The following is a 25,860-nucleotide window of genomic DNA, read 5'->3' on the forward strand; positions in this document are numbered from 1 at the left end:
TAGTTGCAATGTTGTTCCTTATTCCTGCGGCATCACACATTGCTATATGTGACACCGCAGGAACGACGAACATCTCCTTACCTCCGTCCACCTGCAATGAGGAATGAAGGAGGTGGGCGGCATTTTCCAGCCACTCATCTCCTCCCCTCCTCTGCTATTGGACGGCTGCCGTGTGATGTCGCTATGATGCCGCACGAACCGCGCCCTGAGAAAGGAGGCGGTTCGCTGGCTAGAGCAACGTCGCAGGGAAGGTAAGTCCGTGTGACGGGTGTTAGCGATGTTGTGGGCCACGGGCAGCAATTTGCCCGTGTCGCACAACCGACGGGGGCGGGTACGGTATCGGTAACGATATCGCAGCTTGTAAAGTACCCTTTAGAGTAGATGTTCAGTGCCTGGTAATAATTATCATTTGTATCGTCTATTTATCATATAAGCCGAGAAAATCCCATATTATATTCCACAGATAAAGCTCTAGAGAAGGAGGAGAAGAGAATAGTGAGAGAAGTGAGGAGCGGGGGAATAGTGAGAGAAGAGAGGAGCGGGGGAATAGTGAGAGAAGGGAGGAGCGGGGGAATAGTGAGAGAAGAGAGGAGCGGGGGAATAGTGTGAGAAGGGAAGAGCGGGGGAATAGTGAGAGAAGAGAGGAGCGGGGGAATAGTGAGAGAAGTGAGGAGCGGGGAATAGTGAGAGAAGGAGGAGCGGGGGAATAGTGTGAGAAGGGAAGAGCGGGGGAATAGTGAGAGAAGAGAGGAGCGGGGGAATAGTGAGAGAAGTGAGGAGCGGGGAATAGTGAGAGAAGGAGGAGCGGGGGAATAGTGAGAGAAGGGAGGAGAGGGGGAATAGTGAGAGAAGAGAGGAGCGGGGGAATAGTGAGAGAAGGGAGGAGAGGGGGAATAGTGTGAGAAGGGAAGAGCGGGGGAATAGTGAGAGAAGAGAGGAGCGGGGGAATAGTGAGAGAAGTGAGGAGCGGGGAAGAGTGAGAGAAGAGAGGAGCGGGGGAATAGTGACAGAAGTGAGGAGCGGGGAAGAGTGAGAGAAGAGAGGAGCGGGGGAATAGTGACAGAAGTGAGGAGTGGGGGAATAGTGAGAGAAGTGAGGAGCGGGGGAATAGTGAGAGAAGGGAGGAGCGGGGAATAGTGAGAGAAGGGAGGAGCGGGGAATAGTGAGAGAAGGGAGGAGCGGGGAATAGTGAGAGAAGGGAAAAGCAGGGGAATAGTGAGAGAAGGGAGGAGCGGGGAATAGTGAGAGAAGGGAGGAGCGGGGAATAGTGAGAGAAGGGAGGAGCGGGGAATAGTGAGAGAAGTGAGGAGCGGGGAATAGTGAGAGAAGGGAGGAGCGGGGAATAGTGAGAGAAGGGAGGAGCGGGGAATAGTGAGAGAAGGGAGGAGCGGGGGAATAGTGAGAGAAGGGAGGAGCGGAGAATAGTGAGAGAAGTGAGGAGCGGGGAATAGTGAGAGAAGGGAAAAGCGGGGAATAGTGAGAGAAGGGAGGAGCGGGGGAATAGTGAGAGAAGGGAGAAGCGGGGAATAGTGAGAGAAGGGAGGAGCGGGGAATAGTGAGAGAAGGGAGGAGCGGGGAATAGTGAGAGAAGGGGGAGGATTGGGGAATAGTGAGAGAAGGGAGGAGCGGGGAATAGTGAGAGAAGGGAGGAGCAGGGAATAGTGAGAGAAGGGAGGAGCGGAGAATAGTGAGAGAAGTGAGGAGCGGGGAATAGTGAGAGAAGGGAGGAGCGGGGAATAGTGAGAGAAGGGAGGAGCGGAGAATAGTGAGAGAAGGGAGTAGCGGAGAATAGCGAGAGAAGGGAGGATTGAGGAATAGTGAGAGAAGGGAGGAGCGGGGAATAGTGAGAGAAGGGAGGAGCGGGGAATAGCGAGAGAAGGGAGGATTTGGGAATAGTGAGAGAAGGGAGGAGCGGAGAATAGTGAGAGAAGGGAGGAGCGGGGAATAGTGAGAGAAGGGAGGAGCGGGGAATAGCGAGAGAAGGGAGGAGCGGGGAATAGTGAGAGAAGGGAGGAGCGGGGAATAGCGAGAGAAGGGAGGATTGGGGAATAGTGAGAGAAGGGAGGAGCGGAGAATAGTGAGAGAAGGGAGGAGCAAAGAATAGCGAGAGAAGGGAGGAGCGGGGAATAGCGAGAGAAGGGAGGATTGGGGAATAGTGAGAGAAGGGAGGAGCAGGGGAATAGTGAGAGAAGGGAGGAGCGGGGAATAGTGAGAGAAGGGAGGATTGGGGAATAGCGAGAGAAGGGAGGAGCGGGGGAATAGTGAGAGAAGGGAGGAGCAGGGAACAGTGAGAGAAGGGAGGAGCGGGGGAATAGTGAGAGAAGGGAGAAGCGGGGAATAGTGAGAGAAGTGAGGAGCGGGGAATAGTGAGAGAAGGGAGGAGCGGGGGAATAGTGAGAGAAGTGAGGAGCGGAGAATAGTGAGAGAAAGGAGGAGCGGGGAATAGTGAGAGAAGAGAGGACCGGGGAATAGTGAGAGAAGTGAGGAGTGGAGAAAAGTGAGAGAAGGGAGGATTGGGGAATAGTGAGAGAAGGGAGGACCGGGGAATAGTGAGAGAAGCGAGGAGCAGGAGAATAGTGAGAGACGGGAGGAGCGGGGAATAGCGAGAGAAGGGAGGATTGGGGAATAGTGAGAGAAGGGAGGAGCGGAGAATAGTGAGAGAAGGGAGGAGCGGGGGAATAGTGAGAGAAGGGAGGATTGGGGAATAGTGAGAGAAGGGAGGAGCGGAGAATAGTGAGAGAAGGGAGGAGCGGAGAATAGCGAGAGAAGGGAGGATTAAGGAATAGTGAGAGAAGGGAGGAGCGGGGAATAGTGAGAGAAGGGAGGAGCGGGGGAATAGTGAGAGAAGGGAGGATTGGGGAATAGTGAGAGAAGGGAGGAGCGGAGAATAGTGAGAGAAGGGAGGAGCGGAAAATAGCGAGAGAAGGGAGGATTGGGGAATAGTGAGAGAAGGGAGGAGCGGAGAATAGTGAGAGAAGGGAGGAGCGGGGGAATAGTGAGAGAAGGGAGGATTGGGGAATAGTGAGAGAAGGGAGGAGCGGAGAATAGTGAGAGAAGGGAGGAGCGGAGAATAGCGAGAGAAGGGAGGATTGGGGAATAGTGAGAGAAGGAAGGAGCGGGGAATAGTGAGAGAAGGGAGGAGCGGGGAATAGCGAGAGAAGGGAGGATTGGGGAATAGTGAGAGAAGGGAGGAGCGGAGAATAGTGAGAGCAGGGAGGAGCGGGGAATAGTGAGAGAAGGGAGGAGCGGGGAATAGCGAGAGAAGGGAGGAGCAGGGAATAGCGAGAGAAGGGAGGAGCGGGGAATAGCGAGAGAAGGGAGGATTGGGGAAAAGTGAGAGAAGAGAGGAGCAGGGGAATAGTGAGAGAAGGGAGGAGCGGGGAATAGCGAGAGAGAAGAGGAGCGGGGAATAGCGAGAGAAGGGAGGAGCGGGGGAATAGTGAGAGAAGGGAGGAGCGGGGAATAGCGAGAGAAGGGAGGATTGGGGAATAGTGAGAGAAGGGAGGAGCGGGGAATAGCGAGAGAAGGGAGGATTGGGGAATAGTGAGAGAAGGGAGGAGCGGGGAATAGTGAGAGAAGGGAGGAGCAGGGGAATAGTGAGAGAAGGGAGGAGCGGGGAATAGTGAGAGATGGGAGGAGCGGAGAATAGTGAGAGACGGGAGGAGCGGGGAATAGTGAGAGACGGGAGGAGCGGGGAATAGTGAGAGAAGGGAGGATTGGGGAATAGTGAGAGAAGGGAGGAGCGGAGAAAAGTGAGAGAAGGGAGGAGCAGGGGAATAGTGAGAGAAGGGAGGAGCAGGGAATAGCGAAAGAAGGGAGGATTGGGGAATAGTGAGAGAAGGGAGGAGCGGGGAATAGCGAGGGAAGGGAGGAGCGGGGAATAGCGAGAGAAGGGAGGAGCGGGGGAATAGTGAGAGAAGGGAGGAGCGGGGAATAGCGAGAGAAGGGAGGAGCGGAGGAATAGTGAGAGAAGGGAGGAGCGGGGGAATAGTGAGAGAAGGGAGGAGTGGGGAATAGTGAGAGAAGGGAGGAGCGGAGGAATAGTGAGAGAAGGGAGGGACGGGGGAATAGTGAGAGATGTGAGGAGCGGGGAATAGTGAGAGAAGGGAGGAGCGGGGAATAGTGAGAGAAGGGAGGAGCGGGGGAATAGTGAGAGAAGGGATTAGCGGGGGAATAGTGAGAGAAGGGAGGTGCGGGGAATAGTGAGAGAAGGGAGGGACGGGGGAATAGTGAGAGAAGGGAGGAGCGGGGAATAGTGAGAGAAGGGAGGAGCGGGGAATAGTGAGAGAAGGGAGGAGCGGGGAATAGTGAGAGAAGGGAGGAGCGGGGGAATAGTGAGAGAAGGGAGGAGCGGGGGAATAGTGAGAGAAGGGAGGAGTGGGAAATAGTGAGAGAAGGGAGGGACGGGGGAATAGTGAGAGAAGGGAGGAGCGGGGAATAGTGAGAGAAGGGAGGAGCGGGGAATAGTGAGAGAAGGGAGGAGCGGGGAATAGTGAGAGAAGGGAGGAGCGGGGAATAGTGAGAGAAGGGAGGAGCGGGGAATAGTGAGAGAAGGGAGGAGCGGGGGAATAGTGAGAGAAGGGAGGAGCGGGGGAATAGTGAGAGAAGGGAGGAGTGGGAAATAGTGAGAAAAGGGAGGGACGGGGGAATAGTGAGAGAAGGGAGGAGCGGGGAATAGTGAGAGAAGGGAGGGACGGGGAATAGTGAGAGAAGGGAGGAGCAGGGGAATAGTGAGAGAAGGGAGGAGCGAAGGAATAGTGAGAGAAGGGAGGAGCAGGGAATAGTGAGAGAAGGGAGGAGCGGGGAATAGTGAGAGAAGAGAGGAGCGGGGAATAGTGAGAGAAGGGAGGAGCAGATAATGGGGGAAACGGTTTAAAGAAGTAGGGGGTGCACAGCCACTTGGGGGGAAACGGGACTAAAGGCCACTTTACACACAGAGATAAATCTGTGGCAGATTTGGGGAATAGTGAGAGAAGGGAGGAGCAGGGGAATAGTGAGAGAAGGGAGGAGCGGGGAATAGTGAAAGAAGGGAGGATTGGGGAATATTGAGAGAAGGGAGGAGCGGGGAATAGCGAGAGAAGGGAGGAGCGGGGAATAGCGAGAGAAGGGAGGAGCGGGGAATAGCGAGAGAAGGGAGGATTGGGGAATAGTGAGAGAAGGGAGGAGCAGGGGAATAGTGAGAGAAGGGAGGAGCGGGGAATAGTGAGAGAAGGGAGGATTGGGGAATAGCGAGAGAAGGGAGGAGCGGGGGAATAGTGAGAGAAGGGAGGAGCAGGGAACAGTGAGAGAAGGGAGGAGCGGGGGAATAGTGAGAGAAGGGAGAAGCGGGGAATAGTGAGAGAAGTGAGGAGCGGGGAATAGTGAGAGAAGGGAGGAGCGGGGGAATAGTGAGAGAAGTGAGGAGCGGAGAATAGTGAGCGAAGGGAGGAGCGGGGAATAGTGAGAGAAGAGAGGACCGGGGAATAGTGAGAGAAGTGAGGAGTGGAGAATAGTGAGAGAAGGGAAGATTGGGGAATAGTGAGAGAAGGGATGACCGGGGAATAGTGAGAGAAGCGAGGAGCAGGGGAATAGCGAGAGACGGGAGGAGCGGGGAATAGCGAGAGAAGGGAGGATTGGGGAATAGTGAGAGAAGGGAGGAGCGGAGAATAGTGAGAGAAGGGAGGAGCGGGGGAATAGTGAGAGAAGGGAGGATTGGGGAATAGTGAGAGAAGGGAGGAGCGGAGAATAGTGAGAGAAGGGAGGAGCGGAGAATAGCGAGAGAAGGGAGGATTGGGGAATAGTGAGAGAAGGGAGGAGCGGGGAATAGTGAGAGAAGGGAGGAGCGGGGGAATAGTGAGAGAAGGGAGGATTGGGGAATAGTGAGAGAAGGGAGGAGCGGAGAATAGTGAGAGAAGGGAGGAGCGGAGAATAGCGAGAGAAGGGAGGATTGGGGAATAGTGAGAGAAGGGAGGAGCGGGGAATAGTGAGAGAAGGGAGGAGCGGGGAATAGCGAGAGAAGGGAGGATTGGGGAATAGTGAGAGAAGGGAGGAACGGAGAATAGTGAGAGAAGGGAGGAGCGGGGAATAGCGAGAGAAGGGAGGAGCGGGGAATAGCGAGAGAAGGGAGGAGCGGGGAATAGCGAGAGAAGGGAGGAGCGGGGAATAGCGAGAGAAGGGAGGATTGGGGAATAGTGAGAGAAGGGAGAAGCAGGGGAATAGTGAGAGAAGGGAGGAGCGGGGAATAGTGAAAGAAGGGAGGATTGGGGAATAGTGAGAGAAGGGAGGAGCGGGGAATAGCGAGAGAGAAGAGGAGCGGGGAATAGCGAGAGAAGGGAGGAGCGGGGGAATAGTGAGAGAAGGGAGGAGCGGGGAATAGCGAGAGAAGGGAGGATTGGGGAATAGTGAGAGAAGGGAGGAGCGAGGAATAGCGAGAGAAGGGAGGATTGGGGAATAGTGAGAGAAGGGAGGAGCGGGGAATAGTGAGAGAAGGGAGGAGCAGGGGAATAGTGAGAGAAGGGAGGAGCGGGGAATAGTGAGAGATGGGAGGAGCGGAGAATAGTGAGAGACGGGAGGAGCGGGGAATAGTGAGAGACGGGAGGAGCGGGGAATAGTGAGAGAAGGGAGGATTGGGGAATAGTGAGAGAAGGGAGGAGCGGAGAATAGTGAGAGAAGGGAGGAGCAGGGAATAGCGAGAGAAGGGAGGAGCGGGGAATAGCGAGAGAAGGGAGGATTGGGGAATAGTGAGAGAAGGGAGGATCAGGGGAATAGTGAGAGAAGGGAGGAGCAGGGAATAGTGAAAGAAGGGAGGATTGGGGAATAGTGAGAGAAGGGAGGAGCGGGGAATAGCGAGAGAAGGGAGGAGCGGGGAATAGCGAGAGAAGGGAGGAGCGGGGGAATAGTGAGAGAAGGGAGGAGCGGGGAATAGCGAGAGAAGGGAGGATTGGGGAATAGTGAGAGAAGGGAGGAGCGGGGAATAGCGAGAGAAGGGAGGATTGGGGAATAGTGAGAGAAGGGAGGAGCGGAGAATAGTGAGAGAAGGGAGGAGCGGGGGAATAGTGAGAGAAGGGAGGAGCGGGGAATAGCGAGAGAAGGGAGGATTGGGGAATAGTGAGAGAAGGGAGTAGCGGAGAATAGTGAGAGACGGGAGGAGCGGGGAATAGTGAGAGAAGGGAGGAGCGGGTAATAGTGAGAGAAGGGAGGAGCGGGGGAATAGTGAGAGAAGGGAGGAGCGGGGAAGAGTGAGAGAAGGGAGGAGCGGGGGAATAGTGAGAGAAGGAAGGAGTGGGGAATAGTGAGAGAAGGGAGGAGCGGAGGAATAGTGAGAGAAGGGAGGAGCGGGGAATAGTGAGAGAAGGGAGGAGCGGGGAATAGTGAGAGAAGGGAGGAGCGGGGGAATAGTGAGAGAAGGGAGGAGCGGGGAATAGTGAGAGAAGGGAGGAGCGGGGAATAGTGAGAGAAGGGAGGAGCGGGGAATAGTGAGAGAAGGGAGGAGCGGGGGAATAGTGAGAGAAGGGAGGAGCGGGGGAATAGTGAGAGAAGGGAGGAGCGGGGGAATAGTGAGAGAAGGGAAGTGCGGGGAATAGTGAGAGAAGGGAGGGACGGGGGAATAGTGAGAGAAGGGAGGAGCGGGTAATAGTGAGAGAAGGGAGGAGCGGGGAATAGTGAGAGAAGGGAGGAGCGGGGAATAGTGAGAGAAGGGAGGAGCGGGGGAATAGTGAGAGAAGGGAGGAGCGGGGGAATAGTGAGAGAAGGGAGGGGTGGGAAATAGTGAGAGAAGGGAGGGACGGGGGAATAGTGAGAGAAGGGAGGAGCGGGGAATAGTGAGAGAAGGGAGGAGCGGGGAATAGTGAGAGAAGGGAGGAGCGGGGGAATAGTGAGAGAAGGGAGGAGCGGGGGAATAGTGAGAGAAGGGAGGAGCAGGGAATAGTGAGAGAAGGGAGGAGCGGGGAATAGTGAGAGAAGAGAGGAGCGGGGAATAGTGAGAGAAGGGAGGAGAAGATAATGGGGGAAACGGTTTAAAGAAGTAGGGGGTGCACAGCCACTTGGGGGGAAACGGGACTAAAGGCCACTTTACACACAGAGATAAATCTGTGGCAGATTTGGGGAATAGTGAGAGAAGGGAGGAGCAGGGGAATAGTGAGAGAAGGGAGGAGCGGGGAATAGTGAAAGAAGGGAGGATTGGGGAATAGTGAGAGAAGGGAGGAGCGGGGAATAGCGAGAGAAGGGAGGAGCGGGGAATAGCGAGAGAAGGGAGGAGCGGGGGAATAGTGAGAGAAGGGAGGAGCGGGGAATAGCGAGAGAAGGGAGGATTGGGGAATAGTAAGAGAAGGGAGGAGCGGGGAATAGCGAGAGAAGGGAGGATTGGGGAATAGTGAGAGAAGGGAGGAGCGGGGAATAGTGAGAGAAGGGAGGAGCAGGGGAATAGTGAGAGAAGGGAGGAGCGGGGAATAGTGAGAGATGGGAGGAGCGGAGAATAGTGAGAGACGGGAAGAGCGGGGAATAGTGAGTGAAGGGAGGGACGGGGAATAGCGAGAGAAGGGAGGATTGGGGAATAGTAAGAGAAGGGAGGAGCGGGGAATAGCGAGAGAAGGGAGGATTGGGGAATAGTGAGAGATGGGAGGAGCGGAGAATAGTGAGAGAAGGGAGGAGCGGGGAATAGCGAGAGAAGGGAGGAGCGGGGAATAGCGAGAGAAGGGAGGATTGGGGAATAGTGAGAGAAGGGAGGAGCAGGGGAATAGTGAGAGAAGGGAGGAGCGGGGAATAGTGAAAGAAGGGAGGATTGGGGAATAGTGAGAGAAGGGAGGAGCGGGGAATAGCGAGAGAAGGGAGGAGCGGGGAATAGCGAGAGAAGGGAGGAGCGGGGGAATAGTGAGAGAAGGGAGGAGCGGGGAATAGCGAGAGAAGGGAGGATTGGGGAATAGTGAGAGAAGGGAGGAGCGGGGAATAGCGAGAGAAGGGAGGATTGGGGAATAGTGAGAGAAGGGAGGAGCGGGGAATAGTGAGAGAAGGGAGGAGCAGGGGAATAGTGAGAGAAGGGAGGAGCGGGGAATAGTGAGAGATGGGAGGAGCGGAGAATAGTGAGAGACGGGAGGAGCGGGGAATAGTGAGAGACGGGAGGAGCGGGGAATAGTGAGAGAAGGGAGGTGCGGGGAATAGCGAGAGAAGGGAGGATTGGGGAATAGTGAGAGAAGGGAGGAGCGGAGAATAGTGAGAGAAGGGAGGAGCGGGGGAATAGTGAGAGAAGGGAGGAGCGGGGGAATAGTGAGAGAAGGGAGGAGCGGGGAATAGCGAGAGAATGGAGGATTGGGGAATAGTAAGAGAAGGGAGGAGCGGGGAATAGTGAGAGAAGGGAAGATTGGGGAATAGTGAGAGAAGGGACGAGCGGAGAATAGTGAGAGAAGGGAGGAGCAGAGAATAGCGAGAGAAGGGAGGAGCGGGGAATAGCGAGAGAAGGGAGGATTGGGGAATAGTGAGAGAAGGGAGGAGCAGGGGAATAGTGAGAGAAGGGAGGAGCGGGGAATAGTGAAAGAAGGGAGGATTGGGGAATAGTGAGAGAAGGGAGGAGCGGGGAATAGCGAGAGAAGGGAGGAGCGGGAAATAGCGAGAGAAGGGAGGAGCGGGGGAATAGCGAGAGAAGGGAGGAGCGGGGGAATAGCGAGAGAAGGGAGGATTGGGGAATAGTGAGAGAAGGGAGGAGCAGGGGAATAGCGAGAGAAGGGAGGAGCGGGGGAATAGCGAGAGAAGGGAGGATTGGGGAATAGTGAGAGAAGGGAGGAGCAGGGGAATAGTGAGAGAAGGGAGGAGCGGGAGAATAGCGAGAGAAGGGAGGATTGGGGAATAGTGAGAGAAGGGAGGAGCGGGGAATAGCGAGAGAAGGGAGGATTGGGGAATAGTGAGAGAAGGGAGGAGCGGGGAATAGTGAAAGAAGGGAGGATTGGGGAATAGTGAGAGAAGGGAGGAGCGGGGAATAGCGAGAGAAGGGAGGAGCGGGGAATAGCGAGAGAAGGGAGGAGCGGGGGAATAGTGAGAGAAGGGAGGAGCGGGGAATAGCGAGAGAAGGGAGGAGCGGGGAATAGTGAGAGAAGGGAGGAGCGGGGGAATAGTGAGAGAAGGGAGGAGCGGGGGAATAGTGAGAGAAGGGAGGAGCGGGGGAATAGTGAGAGAAGGGAGGAGTGGGAAATAGTGAGAGAAGGAAGGGACGGGGGAATAGTGAGAGAAGGGAGGAGCGGGGAATAGTGAGAGAAAGGAGGAGCGGGGAATAGTGAGAGAAGGGAGGAGCAGGGGAATAGTGAGAGAAGGGAGGAGCGGGGGAATAGTGAGAGAAGGGAGGAGCAGGGAATAGTGAGAGAAGGGAGGAGCGGGGAATAGTGAGAGAAGAGAGGAGCGGGGAATAGTGAGAGAAGGGAGGAGCAGATAATGGGGGAAACGGTTTAAAGAAGTAGGGGGTGCACAGCCACTTGGGGGGAAACGGGACTAAAGGCCACTTTACACACAGAGATAAATCTGTGGCAGATTTGGGGAATAGTGAGAGAAGGGAGGAGCAGGGGAATAGTGAGAGAAGGGAGGAGCGGGGAATAGTGAAAGAAGGGAGGATTGGGGAATAGTGAGAGAAGGGAGGAGCGGGGAATAGCGAGAGAAGGGAGGAGCGGGGAATAGCGAGAGAAGGGAGGAGCGGGGGAATAGTGAGAGAAGGGAGGAGCGGGGGAATAGTGAGAGAAGGGAGGAGCGGGGAATAGCGAGAGAAGGGAGGATTGGGGAATAGTAAGAGAAGGGAGGAGCGGGGAATAGCGAGAGAAGGGAGGATTGGGGAATAGTGAGAGAAGGGAGGAGCGGGGAATAGTGAGAGAAGGGAGGAGCAGGGGAATAGTGAGAGAAGGGAGGAGCGGGGAATAGTGAGAGATGGGAGGAGCGGAGAATAGTGAGAGACGGGAAGAGCGGGGAATAGTGAGAGAAGGGAGGGACGGGGAATAGCGAGAGAAGGGAGGATTGGGGAATAGTAAGAGAAGGGAGGAGCGGGGAATAGCGAGAGAAGGGAGGATTGGGGAATAGTGAGAGAAGGGAGGAGCGGAGAATAGTGAGAGAAGGGAGGAGCGGGGAAGAGCGAGAGAAGGGAGGAGCGGGGAATAGCGAGAGAAGGGAGGATTGGGGAATAGTGAGAGAAGGGAGGAGCAGGGGAATAGTGAGATAAGGGAGGCGCGGGGAATAGTGAAAGAAGGGAGGATTGGGGAATAGTGAGAGAAGGGAGGAGCGGGGAATAGCGAGAGAAGGGAGGAGCGGGGAATAGCGAGAGAAGGGAGGAGCGGGGGAATAGTGAGAGAAGGGAGGAGCGGGGAATAGCGAGAGAAGGGAGGATTGGGGAATAGTGAGAGAAGGGAAGAGCGGGGAATAGTGAGAGAAGGGAGGAGCAGGGTAATAGTGAGAGAAGGGAGGAGCGGGGAATAGTGAGAGATGGGAGGAGCGGAGAATAGTGAGAGACGGGAGGAGCGGGGAATAGTGAGAGACGGGAGGAGCGGGGAATAGTGAGAGACGGGAGGAGCGGGGAATAGTAAGAGAAGGGAGGTGCGGGGAATAGCGAGAGAAGGGAGGATTGGGGAATAGTGAGAGAAGGGAGGAGCGGAGAATAGTGAGAGAAGGGAGGAGCGGGGGAATAGTGAGAGAAGGGAGGAGCGGGGGAATAGTGAGAGAAGGGAGGAGCGGGGAATAGCGAGAGAAGGGAAGATTGGGGAATAGTGAGAGAAGAGACGAGCGGAGAATAGTGAGAGAAGGGAGGAGCAGGGAATAGCGAGAGAAGGGAGGAGCGGGGAATAGCGAGAGAAGGGAGGATTGGGGAATAGTGAGAGAAGGGAGGAGCAGGGGAATAGTGAGAGAAGGGAGGAGCGGGGAATAGTGAAAGAAGGGAGGATTGGGGAATAGTGAGAGAAGGGAGGAGCGGGGAATAGCGAGAGAAGGGAGGAGCGGGAAATAGCGAGAGAAGGGAGGAGCGGGGGAATAGCGAGAGAAGGGAGGAGCGGGGAATAGCGAGAGAAGGGAGGATTGGGGAATAGTGAGAGAAGGGAGGAGCGGGGAATAGCGAGAGAAGGGAGGATTGGGGAATAGTGAGAGAAGGGAGGAGCGGGGAATAGTGAGAGAAGGGAGGAGCAGGGGAATAGTGAGAGAAGGGAGGAGCGGGGAATAGTGAGAGATGGGAGGAGCGGAGAATAGTGAGAGACGGGAGGAGCGGGGACTAGTGAGAGACGGGAGGAGCGGGGAATAGTGAGAGAAGGGAGGAGCGGGGAATAGCGAGAGAAGGGAGGATTGGGGAATAGTGAGAGAAGGGAGGAGTGGGAAATAGTGAGAGAAGGGAGGGACGGGGGAATAATGAGAGAAGGGAGGAGCGGGGAATAGTGAGAGAAGGGAGGAGCGGGGAATAGTGAGAGAAGGGAGGAGCGGGGAATAGTGAGAGAAGGGAGGAGCGGGGAATAGTGAGAGAAGAGAGGAGTGGGGAATAGTGAGAGAAGGGAGGAGCGGGGAATAGTGAGAGAAGGGAGGAGCGGGGAATAGTGAGAGAAGGGAGGAGCGGAGGAATAGTGAGAGAAGGGAGGAGCGGGGGAATAGTGAGAGAAGGGAGGAGCGGGGGAATAGTGAGAGAAGGGAGGAGTGGGGAATAGTGAGAGAAGGGAGGAGCGGAGGAATAGTGAGAGAAGGGAGGGACGGGGGAATAGTGAGAGATGTGAGGAGCGGGGAATAGTGAGAGAAGGGAGGAGCGGGGAATAGTGAGAGAAGGGAGGAGCGGGGGAATAGTGAGAGAAGGGAGGAGCGGGGGAATAGTGAGAGAAGGGAGGTGCGGGGAATAGTGAGAGAAGGGAGGGACGGGGGAATAGTGAGAGAAGGGAGGAGCGGGGAATAGTGAGAGAAGGGAGGAGCGGGGAATAGTGAGAGAAGGGAGGAGCGGGGAATAGTGAGAGAAGGGAGGAGCGGGGGAATAGTGAGAGAAGGGAGGAGCGGGGAATAGTGAGAGAAGGGAGGAGCGGGGAATAGTGAGAGAAGGGAGGAGCGGGGGAATAGTGAGAGAAGGGAGGACGGGGGAATAGTGAGAGAAGGGAGGAGTGGGAAATAGTGAGAGAAGGGAGGGACGGGGGAATAGTGAGAGAAGAGAGGAGAGGGGAATAGTGAGAGAAGGGAGGAGCGGGGGAATAGTGAGAGAAGGGAGGAGCGGGGGAATAGTGAGAGAAGGAAGGAGCAGGGAATAGTGAGAGAAGGGAGGAGCAGATAATGGGGGAAACGGTTTAAAGAAGTAGGGGGTGCACAGCCACTTGGGGGGAAACGGGACTAAAGGCCACTTTACACACAGAGATAAATCTGTGGCAGATTTGGGGAATAGTGAGAGAAGGGAGGAGCAGGGGAATAGTGAGAGAAGGGAGGAGTGGGGAATAGTGAAAGAAGGGAGGATTGGGGAATAGTGAGAGAAGGGAGAAGCGGGGAATAGCGAGAGAAGGGAGGAGCGGGGAATAGCGAGAGAAGGGAGGAGCGGGGGAATAGTGAGAGAAGGGAGGAGCGGGGAATAGCGAGAGAAGGGAGGATTCGGGAATAGTGAGAGAAGGGAGGAGCGGGGAATAGCGAGAGAAGGGGGGATTGGGGAATAGTGAGAGAAGGGAGGAGCGGGGAATAGTGAGAGAAGGGAGGAGCAGGGGAATAGTGAGAGAAGGGAGGAGCGGGGAATAGTGAGAGATGGGAGGAGCGGAGAATAGTGAGAGACGGGAAGAGCGGGGAATAGTGAGAGAAGGGAGGAGCGGGGGAATAGTGAGAGAAGGGAGGAGCGGGGGAATAGTGAGAGAAGGGAGGAGCGGGGGAATAGTGAGAGAAGGGAGGAACGGGGGAATAGTGAGAGAAGGGAGGAGCGGGGGAATAGTGAGAGAAGGGAGGAGCGGGGAATAGTGAGAGAAGGGAGGAGCGGGGAATAGTGAGAGAAGGGAGGAGCGGGGGAATAGTGAGAGAAGGGAGGAGCGGGGGAATAGTGAGAGAAGGGAGGAGCGGGGAATAGTGAGAGAAGGGAGGAACGGGGAATAGTGAGAGAAGGGAGGAACGGGGAATAGTGAGAGAAGGGAGGAGCGGGGGAATAGTGAGAGAAGGGAGGAGCGGGGAATAGTGAGAGAAGGGAGGAGCGGGGGAATAGTGAGAGAAGGGAGGAGCGGGGGAATAGTGAGAGAAGGAGGAGCGGGGGAATAGTGAGAGAAGGGAGGAGCGGGGGAATAGTGAGAGAAGGGAGGAGCGGGGGAATAGTGAGAGAAGGGAGGAGCGGGGGAATAGTGAGAGAAGGGAGGAGCGGGGGAATAGTGAGAGAAGGGAGGAGCGGGGAATAGTGAGAGAAGGGAGGAACGGGGAATAGTGAGAGAAGGGAGGAACGGGGAATAGTGAGAGAAGGGAGGAGCGGGGGAATAGTGAGAGAAGGGAGGAGCGGGGGAATAGTGAGAGAAGGGAGGAGCGGGGAATAGTGAGAGAAGGGAGGAACGGGGAATAGTGAGAGAAGGGAGGAGCAGGGAATAGTGAGAGAAGGGAGGAGCGGGGAAGAGTGAGAGAAGGGAGGAGCGGGGGAATAGTGAGAGAAGGGAGGAGCAGGGGAATAGTGAGAGAAGGGAGGAGCGGGGAATAGTGAGAGACGGGAGGAGCGGAGAATAGTGAGAGACGGGAAGAGCGGGGAATAGTGAGAGACGGGAGGAGCGGGGAATAGTGAGAGAAGGGAGGATTGGGGAATAGTGAGAGAAGGGAGGATTGGGGAATAGTGAGAGAAGGGAGGAGCAGGGAATAGTGAGAGAAGGTAGGAGCGGGGAATAGCGAGAGAAGGGAGGAGCGGGGAATAGCGAGAGAAGGGAGGATGGGGGAATAGTGAGAGAAGGGAGGAGCAGGGGAATAGTGAGAGAAGGGAGGAGCGGGGAATAGTGAGAGAAGGGAGGAGAGGGGAATAGTGAGAGAAGGGAGGAGTGGGGAATAGTGAGAGAAGGGAGGGACGGGGGAATAGTGAGAGAAGGGAGGTGCGGGGAATAGTGAGAGAAGGGAGGAGCGGGGAATAGTGAGAGAAGGGAGGAGCGGGGAATAGTGAGAGAAGGGAGGAGCGGGGGAATAGTGAGAGAAGGGAGGAGCGGGGAATAGTGAGAGAAGGGAGGAGAGGGGAATAGTGAGAGAAGGGAGGAGCGGGGGAATAGTGAGAGAAGGGAGGAGCGGGGAATAGTGAGAGAAGGGAGGAGCGGGGGAATAGTGAGAGAAGGGAGGAGCGGGGAATAGTGAGAGAAGGGAGGAGAGGGGAATAGTGAGAGAAGGGAGGAGCGGGGGAATAGTGAGAGAAGGGAGGAGCGGGGAATAGTGAGAGAAGGGAGGAGAGGGGAATAGTGAGAGAAGGGAGGAGCGGGGGAATAGTGAGAGAAGGGAGGAGCGGGGGAATAGTGAGAGAAGGGAGGAGCGGGGAATAGTGAGAGAAGGGAGGAGCGGGGAATAGTGAGAGAAGGGAGGAGCGGGGGAATAGTGAGAGAAGGGAGGAGCGGGGGAATAGTGAGAGAAGGGAGGAGCGGGGGAATAGTGAGAGAAGGGAGGAACGGGGGAATAGTGAGAGAAGGGAGGAGCGGGGGAATAGTGAGAGAAGGGAGGAGCGGGGAATAGTGAGAGAAGGGAGGAGCGGGGAATAGTGAGAGAAGGGAGGAGCGGGGGAATAGTGAGAGAAGGGAGGAGCGGGGGAATAGTGAGAGAAGGGAGGAGCGGGGAATAGTGAGAGAAGGGAGGAGAGGGGAATAGTGAGAGAAGGGAGGAGCGGGGGAATAGTGAGAGAAGGGAGGAGCGGGGGAATAGTGAGAGAAGGGAGGAGCGGGGAATAGTGAGAGAAGGGAGGAGCGGGGAATAGTGAGAGAAGGGAGGAGCGGGGGAATAGTGAGAGAAGGGAGGAGCGGGGGAATAGTGAGAGAAGGGAGGAGCGGGGAATAGTGAGAGAAGGGAGGAACGGGGAATAGTGAGAGAAGGGAGGAACGGGGAATAGTGAGAGAAGGGAGGAGCGGGGGAATAGTGAGAGAAGGGAGGAGCGGGGAATAGTGAGAGAAGGGAGGAGCGGGGGAATAGTGAGAGAAGGGAGGAGCGGGGGAATAGTGAGAGAAGGGAGGAGCGGGGGAATAGTGAGAGAAGGAGGAGCGGGGGAATAGTGAGAGAAGGGAGGAGCGGGGGAATAGTGAGAGAAGGGAGGAGCGGGGGAATAGTGAGAGAAGGGAGGAGCGGGGGAATAGTGAGAGAAGGGAGGAGCGGGGGAATAGTGAGAGAAGGGAGGAGCGGGGAATAGTGAGAGAAGGGAGGAACGGGGAATAGTGAGAGAAGGGAGGAACGGGGAATAGTGAGAGAAGGGAGGAGCGGGGGAATAGTGAGAGAAGGGAGGAGCGGGGAATAGTGAGAGAAGGGAGGAACGGGGAATAGTGAGAGAAGGGAGGAGCAGGGAATAGTGAGAGAAGGGAGGAGCGGGGAAGAGTGAGAGAAGGGAGGAGCGGGGGAATAGTGAGAGAAGGGAGGAACGGGGAATAGTGAGAGAAGGGAGGAGCAGATAATGGGGGAATCGGTTTAAAGAAGTAGGGGGTGCACAGCCACTTGGGGGGAAACGGGACTAAAGGCCACTTTACACACAGAGATAAATCTGTGGCAGATCTGTGGTTGCAGTGAAATTGTGGACAATCAGTGCCAGGTTTGTGGCTGTACAAATGGAACAATATGTCCATGATTTCACTGCAACCACAGATCTGCCAAAGATTTATCTCTGCGTATAAAGTGGCCTCAAGAGTCAGTCACGTCGGACACACATGGCTCCTCATATGTAGTACACACACGGCTCTGCTCCGCACATGTCATATACACACAGCTCTGCAGCTCTGCTCCATCCACACTGTAAACCCCTCCTGACCCCACACATAACCTTCCCCTCATCCAGCACCATGACACCCAGCACAGCAGAGTCCTGCATACACTGAGGAGCTGATCATGTGACCCCTGACTCCTCCCCTCCATGTGACATCATCACAGGTCCTGGAAGCACAGAGCAGCCATATATCTAGTGTGCGGCTCTGCAGGAGGAGGTATGTGGAGATTCCCCATTACTGGGGCAGGGGGCATTAACCCCTTCAGCTCTGAGACTTTCTTGGGGTTTTTCTCTCGCTGATTTCTATGAATCGTGAGGTTTTTGTTCCTTTTCCTCTGATAGATACAGACGCCCCAACTATGAGAGGCCGGAAGTGAGGAAACCCGTCTGCCCTCAGTCCTTGGTTGAGCCTAGAATATACAGGCTGCAGTCAGGATCTGGAAGGAGCTTTAACATTCTAGATGACTCACTACTGATGAAACAAGAATGTACGGGCTCCTTACAGGTGTATGTCACTGACATTTCAGATATACGTGCTCCTTCCCGGACCTGACTGCAGCCCGTACCATGTAACAGACTCCCTACTGAAGCCGCTAGAGTGTACGGGCTCCTTCTAGGTCCTGACTGTTGCCCGTACATTGTAATAGACTCGATACTGAAGCTGCTAGAATGTACGGGCTCCTTCCAGGGGTATATTACTGAGGATTTCAGATATACACGCTCCTTCCAGGGGAATATTACTGAGGATTTCCGATATACAGGCTCCTTACAGGTGTATATTACTGAGGATGTCAGATGTACGGTCTCCTTTCAGGTGTGTATTACTGAGGATTTCAGGTTTACGGGCTCCATCCAGGTGTATATTAGTGCGGATTTCAGATATACGGGCTCCTTCCAGGGGAATATTACTGAGGATTTCAGATATACGGGATCCTTCCAGGTCCTGATTGCAGTGCGTACAGTGTAACAGACTCGCTACTGAAGACACTAGAATGTACGGGCTCCTTCCAGGGGAATATTACTGAGGATTTCAGGTACACGGGCCCCTTCCAGGTGTATATTACTGAGGATTTCAGATATACGGGCTCCTTCCAGGTGTATATTACTGAGGATTTCAGATATACGGGCTCCTTCCAGGTGTATATTACTGAGGATTTCAGATATACGGGCTCCTTCCAGGTGTATATTACTGAGGATTTCAGATATACGGGCTCCTTCCAGGTGTATATTACTGAGGATTTCAGATATACGGGCTCCTTCCAGGGGTATATTACTGAGGATTTCAGATATACATGCTCCTTCCAGATGTATATTACTGAGGATTTCAGATATACAGGCTCCTTACAGGTGTATGTCACTGACATTTCAGATATACGTGCTCCTTCCCGGACCTGACTGCAGCCCGTACCATGTAACAGACTCCCTACTGAAGCCGCTAGAGTGTACGGGCTCCTTCCAGGTGCATATTACTGAAGATTTCAGGTATACGGGCTCCTTCCAGGGGTATATTACTGAGGATTTCAGATATACGGGCTCCTTCCATGTGTATATTACTGAGGATGTCAGATGTACGGTCTCCTTTCAGGTGTATATTACTGAGGATTTCAGATATACGGGCTCCTTCCAAGTGTATATTACTGAGGATTTCAGATATACGGGTTCCGTCCAGGTGTATATTACTGAGGATTTCAGATATACGGACTCCATCCAGGTACTGACTGCAGCCCCTACATTGTAACACTCACTACTGAAGATACTAGACTGTACGGTCTCCTTCAAGGTGTATATTACTGAGGATTTCAGGTTTACGGGCTCCGTCCAGGTGTATATTAGTGCGGATTTCAGATATACGGGCTCCTTCCAGGTGTATATTGCCAAGGATTTCAGATATACGGACTCTTTCCAGGACCTGACTGCAGCCCCTACATTGTAACCGACTCACTACTGAAGACACTAGAATGTACGGGCTCCTTCCAAGTGTTTATTACTGAGGATTTCAGGTTTACGGGCTCCGTCCAGGTGTATATTAGTGAGGATTTCAGGTATACGGGCTCCTTCCAGGTACTGACTGCAGCCCGTATATTGTAACAGACTCACTACTGAAGACACTAGAATGTATTGCCTCCTTCCAGGTGTATATTAGTGAATATTATTATTTATTAATATAGTACTCTTTATTCCATTGCGATTTACAAGTGAAAACGGTGTACATAAAAACAAGTACAATAATCATGAACAATACAAGGCACAGACAGGTACAGGAGGAGAGAGCACCCTGCCTGCGAGGGCTCAGTCTAATTACTGAGGATTTCAGATACATGGGCTCCTTCCAGGTCCTGACTGCAGCCCATATATTGTAACAAATTCACTACTGAAGACACTAAAATGTACGGTCATCTTTCAGGTGTATATTACTGAGGATTTCGGATATATAGGCTCCTTCCAGTTCCTGACTGCAACCCGTACATTGTAACAGACTCACTACTGAAGCCGCTAGAATGCACGGGCTCCTTCCAGGACCTGACTACAACCCATACATTGTATACATTGTAACAGATTAATTACTAAAGACGCTAGACTGTGTGGGCTCCTCATATATTACAAAGCTATTAGAATAGCTGCTAAATAATACAATGAAGTTGTTTAGGACGGTTGAGCAATATGCATGTTGTACCGTAAGGAGGAAGTCACTTCAAATGGCCCCGCCGCTCAACATGTGTGCTGATAGACCTCCTAACATAATATTGCTGGCATAGATAGGTTAGCAATTTTACAGAACAGGTTCATGAACAATCTGATATGGTTACCTGTCCTGTACCTTGCAGAGTGGGAGATTGTGTATCAGTTTTCTACTTTCCAATAGCTTCATGTGATACAAGGCTCTCTGGACTGAACAGGTGAAGGACCAGACTTCAGTGACCTCCTGCCAGACTTTGCTCGTTCTCCATTTAGCTATGCGTTTATGGTTTTGAATCATCAAAAAACAGGATTCGTTCTACCTCATTACCTCCCTCTTTATGACCCATAAAATTGAATGAGACAAAGGGAGTCCTAAGTATGAAACTTCAGCCTCTGCCTAGTCCATGCTTCTTTCTGGCAGTGTCCGTATTCTCACACATACAGAATCATATTATTTACTATACTTATATGTCCAAAAAACAGAGGCACAAATCTAGTTCAGTGTTTCATACCTTATTTACTCTTGTGGCTCAATTAGGGACAGGTCTGAATTACAAATCCTAGATGTCACAAACGCAATGCCAAAAATAGTGTGAGCGGCATTTAGTTATGCACATGGTGACCCACCCAAAATGATCACCTCCTTTGACTTACTAAAAAGACAGTTCTTGGTGTTGTATTGTGGGTGTGGTCAGATCTGCTGCTGTGGTCACATTTTGGTGTTGTATTGTGAGTGTGCTCAGATCTGCTGCTGTGGTCAGATCTTGGTGTTGTATTGTAGGTGTGCTCAGATCTGCTGCTGTGGTCAGATCTTGGTGTTGTATTGTGGGTGTGCTCAGATCTGCTGCTGTGGTCAGATCTTGGTGTTATATTGTGGGTGTGCTCAGATCTGCTGCTGTGGTCAGATCTTGGTGTTTGTATTGTGGGTGTGCTCAGATCTGCTGCTGTGGTCAGATCTTGGTGTTATATTGTGGGTGTGCTCAGATCTGCTGCTGTGGTCAGATCTTGGTGTTATATTGTGGGTGTGCTCAGATCTGCTGCTGTGGTCAGATCTTGGTGTTGTATTGTGAGTGTGCTCAGATCTGCTGCTGTGGTCAGATCTTGGCGTTGTATTGTGGGTGTGCTCAGATCTGCTGCTGTGGTCAGATCTTGGTGTTATATTGTGGGTGTGCTCAGATCTGCTGCTGTGGTCAGATCTTGGTGTTATATTGTGGGTGTGCTCAGATCTGCTGCTGTGGTCAGATCTTGGTGTTATATTGTGGGTGTGCTCAGATCCTGCTGCTGTGGTCAGATCTTGGTGTTATATTGTGGGTGTGCTCAGATCTGCTGCTGTGGTCAGATCTTGGTGTTGTATTGTGAGTGTGCTCAGATCTGCTGCTGTGGTCAGATCTTGGTGTTTGTATTGTGGGTGTGCTCAGATCTGCTGCTGTGGTCAGATCTTGGTGTTATATTGTGGGTGTGGTCAGATCTGCTGCTGTGGTCAGATTTTGGTGTTATATTGTGGGTGTGCTCAGATCTGCTGCTGTGGTCAGATCTTGGTGTTATATTGTGGGTGTGCTCAGATCTGCTGCTGTGGTCAGATCTTGGTGTTGTATTGTGAGTGTGCTCAGATCTGCTGCTGTGGTCAGATCTTGGTGTTTGTATTGTGGGTGTGCTCAGATCTGCTGCTGTGGTCAGATCTTGGTGTTATATTGTGGGTGTGGTCAGATCTGCTGCTGTGGTCAGATTTTGGTGTTATATTGTGGGTGTGCTCAGATCTGCTGCTGTGGTCAGATCTTGGTGTTGTATTGTGAGTGTGCTCAGATCTGCTGCTGTGGTCAGATCTTGGCGTTGTATTGTGGGTGTGCTCAGATCTGCTGCTGTGGTCAGATCTTGGTGCCATAGCAAGGATCAGTCGAATATTGGGATCAGCTGCCGTGTATCGGCCGGATGTCTTCTTGCTACTTCAGTCCTATAAAAGCTAGGACTCCTTGCCAAGTGACAATGTTTATTTTTCACAGTCACCATGGTTGCACCCATAGCTATGTTGTATAGATACAGTCATTCTTATATCTGCAGGGCCTCAGACTAGACCTTTCGCTATCTCTTACTACTAGCAACAGAGGAGCAAGTTACCAGCACACATCTATTAGGGTTTAAGCCCAAATTCACATGATGTTAAGAACCCCACATCAATGGCTCCATCCAAGCATATTTGATGTGCTACTGGACATAATTTTTGACCGTATCCGCCTCTTTGAGATGGGCAAGGGCATTTTCGTGCCTGACTGAAATGAGCAGATACGGCGTAATAGGATATTGAGCAAGAGCACAGTGACTCCGACTGCATCATTACAGTCAATGGCCTTGTCTGCACTTATGCCCAAATTAAAGTTTTCCAGGGTTTCAGATGTAAGCCCCGACTGAGCCACTGACGTAGAGATCCAATACAATGTGAACGTGGTCTCATACACAGGGCTTTGGTTCATCAAATACTGAAGAAATACCCCAATATTTTTCATTTTAGGTATTCTCAGCAGAGGCCCTACTCCTAATTTTGACTTGCATACTGAGGAAAAAATACTTTCACAGCACATTGCAGACACCCAGGTTCTGCCACCAATTCACTGCTGGCAATTCCGCATGTTAGCAAGGAGTAAGGACGGGACTCAACACCAATTCCAGGATAGGAAAAATGTAAATCCAACGAAAAATATATATAAAAAAAATGTAGAAACTTTATTCAACGATTAAAAATCCAAGAAAAACATCATCGGTTCCATGAAAACATCATGGCTTGACGCGTTTCGGACAGTTGAATGTAGATAAGTCCTTAATCATAAGCATAAAAATACACAGTGGAACCAAACATATAAAGCTTACCATGGAGAATGAAGGGCTGACAAAAGGTGAGTGTAGTCCCACGAAAATGTAAATGAGAACATGATGAAATTTAACCCTTGCGTAGAAGGTACCGTATTTTTCGGACCATAAGACGCACTTTTTTCCCCCAAATGTTGGGGGAAAGTTGGGGGTGCGTCTTATGGTCTGACTGTGGCTGCGGGGAATGAGGTGCTGCGGTGGAGCGAGTCATCGGGGGCACGAGCAGGCTGTAGCAGCGTGCTGTGACCACGTGGGCCCGCTCATTACATATGCACGCCCATTCTCCCGCCCATTTCTCAGCGCTGAAGCCGGCACTGACAGGTGGGCGGGAGGACGAGCGGGGACGCGCACATAGTAAAGAGCCTGTCCGCATGATCACCCCTGGCAATTACAGCCTGGAGTGATCATGTGCGGCTGTATTCACTGCTCCCCGCGCGTCATCATCAGCGCGGGGTGCAGTGAATCAGTACACTCACCCATCCCCGTGTGTGGAGCCGTCCCCCTGCAGCACGCGATGTCTTCCTGTCTGTGCCGGTCAGCTGATCTGTGCTGGTCAGCTGATCGGCACAGACAGGAAGACATCGCGTGCTGCAGGGGAACGGCTCCACATACACAGGTCAACGGCGCAGAGAGGAAGATGATCGGCTGCAGGGAGTGAGGAAAAGGTGAGTATAAACGTTTATTTTTTTTTTCTCTGTGCTATAGGATACAGGCCATATACCAGGATGGTATATGAGCACGATGGGGGCATATAGTAGGATGGGAGTATATGAGCAGGATGAATGGGGGGTATATGAACAGGATGGGGGTATATGAACAGGATGGGGGTATATGAACAGGATGGGGGTATATGAACAGGATGGGAGTATATGAACAGGATGGGGGTATATGAACAGGATGGGGGTATATGAACAGGATGGGAGTATATGAACAGGATGGATGGGAGTATATGAACAGGATGGATGGGGGGTATATGAACAGGATGGGGGTATATGAACAGGATGGGGGTATATGAACAGGATGGGGGTATATGAACAGGATGGGGGTATATGATCAGGATGGATGGGGGAATATGAGCAGGATGTATGGGGGGTATATCAATAGAATGGGGGTTTATGAACAGGATGGGGGTATATGAACAGGATGGGGGTATATGAACAGGATGGGAGTATATGAACAGGATGGGAGTATATGAACAGGATGGGGTTATATGAACAGGATGGGGGTATATGAACAGGATGGGGGTATATGAACAGGATGGGGGTATATGAACAGGATGGGGGTATATGAGCAGGATGGGGGGTATATGAGCAGGATCATATACAAGGCAGGAGGATAATTACCAGGATGGGGTACCTTAGTAGAGAATTTGAGGACATTACCCCCATAACAGTGTCAGCAGCAGATCCTCACCCCATAACAGTGTGTCATGACCACATTTTTTTGCTTAAAGTTTTATTTTCCTATTTTCCTCCTCTAAAACCAGGGTGTGTCTTATAGTCCGGTGTGTCTAAGGCTATGTGCGCACGTTGCGTACAGTCACTGCAGAAATTTCTGCAGCGATCTGAAGAGCACATGTGCGCTTTAAATCGCTGCAGAAATGTCCGTAGTGAGCGCCGATTCCATGCGCTCTGCCTGCAGCTCCTGCCATAGACAGAGCAGGAGCTGCCGGCAAAGCGCAGGAAAGAAGTGACATGTCACTTCTTAGAACGCAGCGCTTCGGCAGTAGCCGAAGCGCTGCGCTCTAAAACACCACGTGCGCACGGCCCCTGCACAATCTCCATAGACTGTGCAGGGGCCGCAGGACGCATGCAGTTACGCTGCGCTACAAAGCGCAGCGTAACTGCATGTATTTACGCAACGTGCGCACATAGCCTTATAGTCCGAAAAATACGGTAAATACCTGTTTGGATGTGGGAAAAAAAGTAAAAGGGGGGAAAAAAAAAAAAAAGGAAAAATAAAGAAAAAGTGAGAATAAAAATATATAAATAAGGATGTATGTGAATAAGAAGTATTTATGTGCATGAGGTATGTTCGCATGGGACCCATATGGGAGGCTGTGCAGAAAAGCACTAGAAACAAACAAAAAAAAAAAGCAGCAAGAATCAAAATTTTTGCTGCTTGGTGCTTTTTTTTTTTTTTGTTTCTAGTGCTTTTCTGAACAGCGTCCCATATGGGTCCCATGCGAACATACCTCATGCACATAAATACTTCTTATTCACATACATCCTTATTTATATATTTTTATTCTCACTTTTTCTCTCTTTTTCCTTTTTTTTTTTTTTTTTTTTTTTTTTTTATGATTAAGTACTTATCTACATTCCAACTGTCCGAAACGCGTCGAGCCATGATGTTTTCATGGAACCGATGATGTTTTTCTTGGATTTTTAATCGTTGAATAAAGTTTCTACGTTTTTTTATATATTTTTCGTTGGATTTACATTTTTCCTATCCTGGAATTGGTGCTGAGTCCCGTCCTTTCTGCTTGCTATTGCCTCTACGGACCTGCCTGTCTGGTGGACATCCTGCATCCCATCTGAACTGAGCGGATACATATACGGGTGAGCTGAATTTTTCTTTCTCAATTCCCCATGTTGCCTGTGTCATTCCAGCAGTGTCAATACTCTCTTTCCCTGGGCTCGTATGTCCCGCGAGCCCTGCACCCAATCAGCGTCAGCCTCCCTGTCTCCGCCTTTGGATGTATAAGTAAACAAGAGGAAGTGAGAGCTGTGGCTGGACGGTCTTTTTCTCCTGATTACTTTTCTGTCTGAAGGCGGGACAGTGATGCTGGCGCTAATTGGATGCCGGGATTGCAAGACATAACCTCACGTATGCCCCAAGAATGCGAGAGCCAGCACAGGTGGAATGATAGCGGGACAAAAGCTGGCGCTCAATGGATGCAAGGCCACGGGAAATAACCTCACGTACGCCCTGAGAATGTGAGAGCCAGCACAGCTCATCGCACCTCTACTCCCCCCCCCCCCCCCAAGCATCACACTTCCCCCCCCTCCCCCCCACCCCCCAAGCATCGCACCTCTCCACCCAAGCATCGCACCTCTACACCCAAGCATCGCACCTCTCCCCCAACTAAGCATCACACCTTCCCCTTCCCCCAAGAATCGTACCCTTCCCCTTCCCCCAAGAATCGTACCCTTCCCCTTCCCCCCCCCAAGCATCGTACCCTTCCCCCCAAGTATCGTACCCTTCCCCCCCCAAGTATTGTACCCTTTTCCCCAAGCATCGTGCCCTTTTCCCCCCGAGCATCATTCACCTCCACAAATAATCTAAGTGCAAGTATCTCCACCAAAATTGTACACCACCTGCAAATCCCACCAGGGAGCCCACAATCGCATCAACCTCCACCCCACAGAGAGCCTCCAGCCGCATCAACCCCCTACCCCACACCACCACCGAAAAAAATAAAGAATTCCCATTTTTCATACTGACCACAGTAACCTCACTCTGTGCAGAAGACGAGGTCA

General features: G+C 52.6%; 1 protein-coding gene across 1 annotated transcript in view; it reads left to right on the forward strand.

The window, feature by feature from the left end:
* The first annotated feature begins 16,998 nt into the window (after positions 1 to 16,998).
* Positions 16,999 to 25,860, forward strand: part of LOC142312958 (uncharacterized) — a 66,641-nt gene continuing 57,779 nt past the window's right edge. The window contains 1 exon segment of the mRNA XM_075351947.1: positions 16,999 to 17,054. The gene's annotated coding sequence lies outside the window, so the exon portion shown is untranslated.

The sequence above is a fragment of the Anomaloglossus baeobatrachus genome, chromosome 5 (assembly GCF_048569485.1).
Source record: "Anomaloglossus baeobatrachus isolate aAnoBae1 chromosome 5, aAnoBae1.hap1, whole genome shotgun sequence".
NCBI lineage: Eukaryota > Metazoa > Chordata > Amphibia > Anura > Aromobatidae > Anomaloglossus > Anomaloglossus baeobatrachus.